Source organism: Lupinus angustifolius, unplaced genomic scaffold, assembly GCF_001865875.1.
Source record: "Lupinus angustifolius cultivar Tanjil unplaced genomic scaffold, LupAngTanjil_v1.0 Scaffold_154_10, whole genome shotgun sequence".
In the NCBI taxonomy this organism is placed as follows: domain Eukaryota; kingdom Viridiplantae; phylum Streptophyta; class Magnoliopsida; order Fabales; family Fabaceae; genus Lupinus; species Lupinus angustifolius.
This window is the reverse complement of record NW_017726015.1, coordinates 4,398-13,671: the sequence shown is the minus strand read 5'-3', so window position 1 is coordinate 13,671 and position 9,274 is coordinate 4,398. Positions and strand designations below refer to the sequence as shown.

General features: G+C 34.2%; 1 pseudogene; it reads right to left on the bottom strand.

The window, feature by feature from the left end:
• Positions 1-3,370: 3,370 nt before the first annotated feature.
• LOC109340271 lies at positions 3,371-8,051 on the bottom strand (annotated as a pseudogene).
• Between the last annotated feature and the right edge of the window lie 1,223 nt (positions 8,052-9,274).

The following is a 9,274-nucleotide window of genomic DNA, read 5'->3' as shown; positions in this document are numbered from 1 at the left end:
GACTTATGCTTAAGAGAATATACCCAAACCTTGCAAAAAAGTCATCAATGAAGGTAACAAAATACCTAGAATCTCATAAGGATGGTTCATGAGTGGGTCTCCATACATCAGTGTGGACATAGTCTAGAATACCCCGAGGCTTGTGTTGGCTAGCCTTGAAGCTAACTCGTGTCTGTTTTCCAAGCAAACAATACTTGCACAAATCTAACTTGCATTTGCTGAATCCCCTCAACAGTCCTCTTTTGCATAGTTTTATCATTCTATGCACACTAATATGACCCAAATCCATGTGCCATAATTTTTTAGTATACTGGTCTGAATCTACATAAATCTCTTCAGCCACTCCAACAACTTCACCTACAACTGTTGTCCCTAACAACTTGTAAGTGTTCCCATCAGTCCTCTTACCCTTCATTACAGTCAGAGTACCTTTGCATACTCTAAGAATATCACTGTCATAATCAGCTCTATAGCTAAATCCTTTGGCCTACAATGTCCCTAAAGAAATCAAATTCTTTTTCAAATCTGGTATGTGCCTAACCTCACATAACATCTTCACCACACCATCATCCATCACAATTCTGATTTCTCTCATGCCAATAATTCCACATGCTTTATTATTTCCGAGATACACGAAACCAAAATTGCACGCCTTGTATATGGTGAACCATTCTCTGTTTGGCCTCATGTGATGGGAACAACCAGTGTCAAGTATCCAACCATCTGCACTATAATTTGATGATACATATAGTAGATAAACTTCATTGGTAACCAGAGTCATCTTTCTATGCAACATTGGCATATGTAGTACTCCTCTTTCCCCATCGGCGTGATAGGACTCCACTCGTTGATACAATCCTTTTTGTAATGCTCAGTCTGTTTGCACTTATATCACTCTATTAGTGTTATGCCCTTATAATTTGATCTTTTACCTTTGGTGGGACCTCATCTACCTTGTCTCCTCCCAAGCGCTTGGCTGCCTTTCACATACAGACCATCACCCCGAGACCCTTCTCCTACATTCTGTCTTCTTTGAGTGTGAGACAGAAGTACAAATGTGATCTCATCCAGTTTGATTGAGTCTTTCCCATACGTCAATATTGTCACCAAGTGTTCATAGGAATTTGACAAAGAATACAATAATATTATTACTTTGTTCTCATGATCAACCTTCATATCAAGTTTCTGCAAGTCATTGATCACTTGATTAAAAATGTTGAGATGTTGTTGTAAATCAGCATCCTCCTGCATCTGTAGGCCATAGAGACTCTGTTTCAAATACAATTTATTTGTTAGAGACTTGGACATGAATCACTTCTCTAATGTCTCCCATACCTCTGTTGGTGACGTCAAATCCATAACATGATACATCACCTCATCTGATAGATAGAGTCGTATGGTTCCTGTAGCCTTCTCCTTCAACTCTTCCCAATCCAGTTGATTCGTACCATCTGGTTTATTCTCACGCATCGCCTTTGATAGAGCTTGTTGACCCAACACATCCTTAACTCTCCTTTGCCACAATATGAAATTACGAGTTCCATCGAATTTTTGCACCTCAAATTTGGCACTGAGTTAAGAGCCATATGATACCAATTTTTGGGAACAAGCGATCAATCAAATAGTAAAAAGAGTAGAGAAAAGAGAATTACACAAGAGATTTGGTAACGATGATAGGTTAATTATGCCTACACCTCCGAGAGTGTTGAGAGACTATCATTATGTATTATTAGAGAATAAGGATTTGTGTTTGACTATTCTTCTCCTTGTTACATTAGGTTTACATAACATAAATATATAGCCCTATACCCCAAACCTTTTACATAAGCCCAAATCCATAACTTGTATTGTTGTTATCTAGAAAATATGAACCATGCAAAATAAGTAGTGGTCTCAAGGAGCCATTCAATCAGCGAATTCACAACAAACGTTGTTGTTATTTTTGTGCGTGTAAAAGTTGTTTGTGTAAACGTTTTTGTCTTGTGATTATTTTTGTGAACAAAAGTAAGAAAATAGAATGGTTAAAGTTGAGTGAAAAGAATTTGGAAGGTTTGTGGATAGGAATTGAGAGTGAAAGCTAGTCAGAGATGAACAAAAGAAGAGGAATGTTTTTTTTGTTATGCATTTACTTGCTTTTAAAGTAATCTTTTTAATATTAGATTTATAATAAAAATATAACCCGAACACTTTTTTGAATTTAATTTCCATAATCAAAAATTGATAATTTAAAATGAAACAAAATCATTAATAATTATCTGACTATTGATTATGATTTAAAAAAAATATTTTTTATTATTTTAAGATTGGAGAGGATATTTGTTCCATTCAACGACAAGCTTTAAATAGCCTCCCATTAAGGAATGAAGATACACATGGTTTAAGTAATAAAATATAAGAAAAATACTGAGGAAATGAAGAAAAATTTCCCCTTTATCCTTAACCTAAAAGTTTCTAAGTATATTCGATTTTATTTAACATATGGTCATGTATTGTTTAGTAGAATGGTGTACTCCCCAAAGTTAGACTGCCATGCTTCCAGAGGTGTGTGAACTGAAGGATAAGAGTGATAGAGTTTATCCATTTCAATTTGCCATATATTATCTCCAAACTAACTAAGTTATATTAAAAAAATTATTATTTTCCTCAAAATTGTTGTTGTGTGTTATGATATTTGTCATTACCTTAAAAATGATATGTATTTCATTGTCAGTACAATATGAGTATGTGCCACTCCTCAGAGTTAAAATAACATACTTCAAACATTTTACAAAGGCCAAAAGTGATAAGTTTACGCAAAATAATTTTCCAAATAATATGTCTAAAAGTAGTGTTGCGACTCAATAGCCTAGTCCTTCTTTCAGCAATAAACTATTTACACCATAAATTAAATATAAAAATAAATCAGTAAATAAAATAAATACCCCTTTAATTGTTTGCTTCATTTACATATATGTGTTGGAGTAGGTAACAACAACCACTCTCTAATTCAATTCCATAAAAATGAGATGATATGATATCCGTGTTACATGAATTTTCCTCTAATAATATAAATAACAGTTATTGAACTTGTCGAGCAAAGGGTGATTTTTGGGGAAAACACTAAAATAAAAAAAGTTAACAAAAAGAGTGACAATAAAACATGCAATTTATTAAACAAATGTAGAAATTTCTTTTTCACAAAAACATACAATTGACCTAGAATCATATCCTTTTTAATTTTTCACTACCCACTAAAATGTGGTAATTAATTACACTTTAGGATTTTTCACTACCCACTAAAATGTGGTAATTAATTACACTTTAGGATTTTTCACTACCCACTAAAATGTGGTAATTAATTACACTTTAGGATTTTTCACTACCCACTAAAATGTGGTAATTAATTACACTTTAGGATTTGGAGGAGGAAGCAACCATTTTGAACCTTGAATGTAGGCAAGTGTTATAAAAGGTTTGGCCTTTGCAACACTAAGTTGTTTTGTGTACTTGTAACACCCTTTCAGATCTACACCAAGTCCTTTATTCTTGTACTCTCTAAAATATAGATTTCTGTAAGAATTGAGCTTGTTATTCTCCTATGTTGGTTTATGTTATGTGTGGTAGAAAATCTAAGTTTGAATGAAATGGCTTAATATGATACAACTCTAGTTAATTAAGGGTATTTAAATGATTATTAATATTATAGAGCATTCTACTTAGTAATGTACTAAATTGCACTTCATAATTATAATTGTTATTAAAGATATATGATAGGTTATCTTGGAAGATGATAGTTGGTTAGAAAGTTAGGAACTAGCAAGTTAGGTTTATGTTAGTTACTTGTTTTACAAGCTTTCTTTTCTTCTTTTCTCTTGTATAAATAAGCCATATTGGCTCACTTCTTATAAAATCAATTCAATTCCTTCAATGAGAATATTATCAATATTTGTTTCTCATTCTTCTTTCTTTAAGCTTTCTTTTATACACTTCTTAATTCATCAAGAAGTTTTCTTTTCATGTCTCTTACAATATTTTAACATGATATCAAAGCGTAATTATTCGATTGCTTCCGCTTATGCTTTTATCGTTCCAAGATTCAAGAAAGAATGACTGTCATGCATCAATCATCAAAGTGAGGAATCTTGCATTATGGTTCTTACCACATCATAGCGTAAATCAAGGGGGTGTAGGTGGACTACCTTGTTGAAGTGATCCATCACTAATCTTCACCCGATACGTGGTTGCTTATGTTCAAGGAGGTCTTTTACAAGGAAATGCTTCCGATTATGGCTTCATCATTCCACGATTCAACATTTATCATCATTCATTATCAATTTATCATATACAAGATTAAATCATTTTCTTATTCTTCATCATTTACCCCTCTTTCTTATTCATCATAGAAGCATCTCATTAGGATCAAGATTCTGATCCGTTCTCTCTCTTTCATCATCAATGGTTGGTTTGCTTCTGTCCATGATGGTTAAGCTCAAATAGAACTTCTGTCATGGATGGTTAAGCATTGGATGGGTAGCTTCTGTCCATAGTGGTTAAGCAAAGATATAGTTTATGCTATGGATGGTTAAGCGTTTGATGATATAGCTTCTTCCATGGGTGGTTAAGCGTTGTTATTACTTCAAATCAAGCTTCAAATCAATTCCAAGCTGGAGAGTAAAAAAATTTCACTCACCAGCTTGAGGGGGGATATTAAAGATATATGATAGGTTATCTTGGAAGATGATAGTTGGTTAGAAAGTTAGGAACTAGCAAGTTAAGTTTATGTTAGTTACTTGTTTTACAAGTTATCTTTGTATTGTGTATATAAGCACATCACTTGTAATTCTTTAATCAATCAATGAAGATTCACAATATTCATTTTATGCTTCTGCGTTATTTTCGCAATATGGTATCAGAGCCTTTGTCCTGAAGGCTTTGGTTACCGCTGTGCATTCTCTAAAATTATTATCTTCCTCTTCCAAGATTCAACAAAGAATCATCGCCAACAACTCAACATGAAGCGGAGAAGTTTGTGAAGAGAGAAGACATTTCTGGAAGAAAGCTATAGAAGCTGGAAAGGCATATTCCACTACATTTGGGCTTCACAGTTTTGAATTGTTCCAAAGGAAGATAAATCCACTTATTCTTATTTCCATTTTGTTGTTGTCTTTGATTCTCGTTCTTTGTGCTTTATCGTGTGTTGGCAATTGGATGCCAAGGTTTTTCCCAAGGCAATACCTTCACATGTTCAAGCATAAAAGTATTTCTAGTGCTTTTGTCCTTATCCCTTCTCCTTTTTGGTTCCAGCGATGGAGTCCAATGAATTCTGGAGATGGAAGAACAGAAATGCCACATAGTCCAACAATCTGATTCAATCAGTTCTTCAGATTCTCCATAAGCTCATACTAATGCAGCAGAAATTCTATGTGCCATTACAAGATTTGCTCCAACAAGACTTTCTGTGAAAATCTCCAGCCTCAACTTTATAGGAAGATTATTTCAGAACGCTCTAGAAGATTCTCACCCAAGATCTGGTCTTGTTAATTCTTTTGCAAATCCCGAGAGGGCATGCTAAAAGGCCTGGGTAATTACCTCAAGCTTTCAATCTTTTCGTCTTGAAGAATGGTGAGATAGATTACATGTATTTATAAATTCCAGAATTTATGGATAGTGAAGAACACCTTTTTAGATGATATACAAGTGAACTTCTTGCATTTGTGGTGTCAAAGTAACAAGTGCATGTGAAGCTTAAACAAATATAATGATTTCTATGATCGGGAGCTCAAGAGAAATTGCAATTGGACATGTAGCTGTAGTCTCATTGTTGTTATCATCTCTAGTCCAGAATGAAAGTGGAAGATCATGTAGGGTTTTCTTGTGGATTTTCTTTCACATGATGCACTAGTTGAATTCATGGCAGAAGCAACCACCATTATTGGTCTTCATCAACTCAAGGGATTGCTTGGGATTAGCCACTTTTCCGCACATACTCTTTTTTCCCCTTTGTACTCTACTTCTTACCCCTTCACATACACAACATCGTAGTGTGTCTTTTACAACCATGAAGCTTCAACAATGTAGAACCATGAGATTCCATGGAAATATGGTCAAGATTTCTGACAAAGAAGATAACCAAGTGATTGAGAATCCAATCACATTAGGATTAAGATTCTGATCCATCACATTGTTATGACATCAAATCAAGATTTCAAGCTGGAGTCATTAACATTTACACTCCAGCTTGAGGGGGTCTATTGGAAGTATAATGGTAGCTTAGTATAGAGTAGCAAGAGAATAAAAGATTAGTTGGTTAATACACTTGTAATAGCTTGATATTCAAAGTTAGGAGAATTAGTTAGAGTTTGTTTTACAATTAGTTACTTTTCTAGTTTTACAAGGCAATGTGCTTCAATATATATAGCACTTATAACCGTCTTTGTTAATGAATCATTTTTTTGATAAATCAATGAGAATGTGATGTATTTTCATTTCATAATATGGTATCAGAGCTGGAGTCATTAACATTTATCCTCCAGCTTGAGGGGAGCTATTGGAGATCAAAGCTACCATGACACATTTTGCACATTTTATACATGTGATTAATATCTTAGTTAGTTTGTTAAGAGTTTGTTAAGTTGTTACTTGTATCACAAGTTATCTTTGTATTGTGTATATAAGCACATGACTTTTAATCCTTTAATCAATCAATGAAGATTCACAATATTCATTTTATGCTTCCGCGTTATTTTCGCAATAATTGTGGCCACAATATAATGATTTTGGGAATCATGATAATTACATCACGACCATATTTGTGGCCACAATTTTCTAAATTGTGATTAACACCAGGTGACCATAAATTAAATCACAACTAATTAGCCATACACATTCACTACTTATTACTCATGGAGCTAAACTTCAAGTTAAAAACCTATAAAATGAAGAGTTGTAAGCATGTTTAAGAGTGGAGATAGAAAATTACTGATCATATTCAGGGTGATTGTTATTACTCCATGCTGCTTCATTCACAAGACTACCTATATTGCAATAAGCAAAGACCACCATTGGTTTAGACATCTAGGCTCTTCCCAAGAGAGTTCCACTCCCAGTTTCGGTTACGTCATAATGAACAAATGAGTAGCCAATATCATTAATCTTCTTATCTCTTGTATGTGTTGTTATTAATGACATAACTTCATCTCCAAGCACTCTTAACTGAGTGTTCTACATCACAAGACCTAATCTCAATACTTACAACAACAACATTCTTATTTTAGCATATGAAAATTGATTAGACTCAACATTTTAAATTGTATGCGGCTATAATATTATGGTTTTGGGAGTCTCCATAATTGTAGTAAACATAATGTAACTGCATACACAATTTAGAACACTGATTCAAACACTTTAAGTATGAGAACATAAAAATATTGTAGATAAGACAATTATATTTGCCATAAATAGTGTTTTTCCATTTCCAAAAACAATATCAATCGTGCCTTGAATTAAACAATATTTGTAAACATGCCAATTTGCATCATCGCACAATGTGTCTTGGAATCCCAATAGTGTAACTTTATAAAATGTTACTTTGTCACCAGAAGCTCTTAATGCAACGACTTGAGCTCCTTTCCTCTTTCCATCAGGTCTTGGGGCAGAATTCTATGACATGAAATTCACAATGAAAAAATGAACAATGACATATAAATACAAAAATCCAAATAAAAAGTATTTGTCTTTTCACATTAACTAATGTAATTTTTAAGGTAAACCATATTACACAAACCGAGATTATGATATTTGAAGCCACAAAGTAATCTGATTCAACAATTAATGTAGTACTATCAACAATGTCGTATTTGAATGTAGTGCCCTCATAGGTCAAGTTTGGCATCTCTCCTAGAGCTCCATACAACTTAAATAAAAGGTTTTTCTCGCTCAATCCTTATTTTCTCATTATAATAAGTTCCACCTGTAATGTACACAATCACACATTTAGTATTTCCTTTAGGAATGCTCTTAATGGCTTCATTAATACTCTTGAAATTCCCAATACCATCTTACACAACCTTCATAATTGTTGTTGTTACCGTAACTCACAACAATTCTAAATGACACAAAATAATCGTTACTGGCTCAGCACGACTAGGTCGCTCTCTTTAAGACTTATTGTGACACTGCCCAAAATGTGCAAGCAGACTATCAACCACGCCATCCCCATGATAAAATAACCTAATCTCTATTATCGGATTCTTACTGCACTGTAAGAACCGATCTCGAATACACCCACCATATTATGGCTATCACTGTCAATTCTCGAAATTCCCATAATATGGCTACTCGTGCCAATTCTTTTCCTACTATACTGACTACCAGTGTCAGTTCTCAAAATGCCCATAATTTGGCTACTAGTGCCAATTCTTTTTCCTAGATACTGACTACCAGTTCCAGTTCTCGAAATTCCCACAATTTGGCTACCTGTGCCAATTCTTTTCCCTCAATATTGACTACCAGTGTCAGTTCTCGAAATTCCCGCAATTTGGATGATTGTGCCAATTCTTAGTACCACATAAAGAAAGGGGGAGAAGTTTGCCGGAAATGCATCGGTGGAAAATACGAGTGAGAAAAAAATAGTTGAATGAAAGCGCATTCAACTTGGGGCGAGTTATAATGAGGGGAGAAGACCTCTATTTATAACATGAGATTTTTCCAAGTTCTTCATCTCTCCAATGTGGGATTTGGGAGTTTTTTTTTTCAAAACTCTTCTATGTAGGGCTTGAGAGTTTTTTAGATTTCATACCCAAAAGTTCCCACTTATTGTTTTCATCAACCCACTTCCAACAATCCCCCACTTGAAATCAAAAAACAAGTTCCGAGAATTTTTGTGGTCTCAATAAGATTGTGCGTAAACAAAGGTGTCATGCGACTTGAACCTTTTCATAGTGAATAAGATCCAGATTTTACTAGAGTGACTCGTAGTCTTGAACTCTATCTCCAGCGTCAAACCACACACAATCTTTTCAAAGGTTATTCTGCAAAGCCCATGCGTTAAAGGCCATGCACGTCTATCCTAGTATAATGAACGCTCTAGAAATTTATGCCACAAAATTTCAAAGGAAGCGGCCCCTACTTCCACATTCACATTGGTGAGTCTATCAAGAGTACTCATGTAGCCTAGGTACTCCATTCTAATTAGAATATAGATCTCATTAAGAGTTTAACTCATCCTTACATATGCTGCAGGAATCATGCTTCTCATAATTTTATAGCATGTCCATTCTCATATCATTTCACAACT